The sequence below is a fragment of the Arachis ipaensis genome, chromosome B1 (genome assembly GCF_059453495.1).
Source record: "Arachis ipaensis isolate K30076 ecotype BB chromosome B1, ASM5945349v1, whole genome shotgun sequence".
Classification (NCBI taxonomy): Eukaryota; Viridiplantae; Streptophyta; class Magnoliopsida; order Fabales; family Fabaceae; genus Arachis; species Arachis ipaensis.
In genome coordinates, this window is record NC_142436.1 from 120,406,018 (window position 1) to 120,406,960 (window position 943).

Sequence of the window (943 nt, forward strand, 5' to 3'; positions counted from 1 at the left end):
GGTAAAAAGAGAGCTATTCTGCCTCTGATAAGAGAGTCGATGTGAAAGGTGAACCAGCAGCAAAAGTTCAACATTCCCTTCCCGTCGCTTATTATGAGGTTAGCGACAGTGTCTGAGGTGGAGAAGAGGCTGGATGATCGGATGTTCAGAGTCCCGAGTGGTCAGCAATTTTTGTCATTCAGAGAATGGGAAGAGCTGGCATAGAAGAGTACTAGGAAGAGGAAGACTACAGAGCCAGCATCATCTTTAGCACCACCAGCATCATCAGCTCCTGCGCCTATTGCCCGACCTCTTTATGAGTTGGTCCAGGACCTCATTCAGGAAGTCTGCCGCAACAAGCACCGCAATGCGCGCCGTTTTTAGTGGTTATCGGCGAAGCTCAAGGGACGGGACCCTGACCCAGCTCCTGTAGATTCCCCTGAGCTGGCAGCAGAGGAGGAGGAGACCGTTGAGGATGAGCATGTCGAGCCGACCCTAGATTTGATAGTTTACTAGCCACTACAGCACCCACCACCACTAGAGGGTGGAGATTCTTAGAGATGTTCGTTCCCCAGCTCATCATCTATGCATGAAGGACCGTGCAACTGATAAACCACTATTTTATGGTTTATATTGTGTTTAATTATGTGGTTTTGTCATGATCCTTGCCCACTTATTCATCAATTTAGCATGCATTTAGATTTCCTTCCTAAATTTAGTACATGTTTGAAAATTGCTTCCTAGAGACTTTAATTATTCACTTTTAATTCTCCTTTATTCCATTCGATGCCGTGATCTGTGTGTCAAGTGTTTCAGGCCCCATAGGGCATGAATGAGATGGAGATTGGAGAGGAAGCTAGCAAAAATGGAAAGAACACAAGAAATTGAGGAGATAACCAGCGAGAAGTGACGCGGTCGCATGGCTCACGCGACCGCGCGAAGGAGCGCAAATCGCAGCGACGCG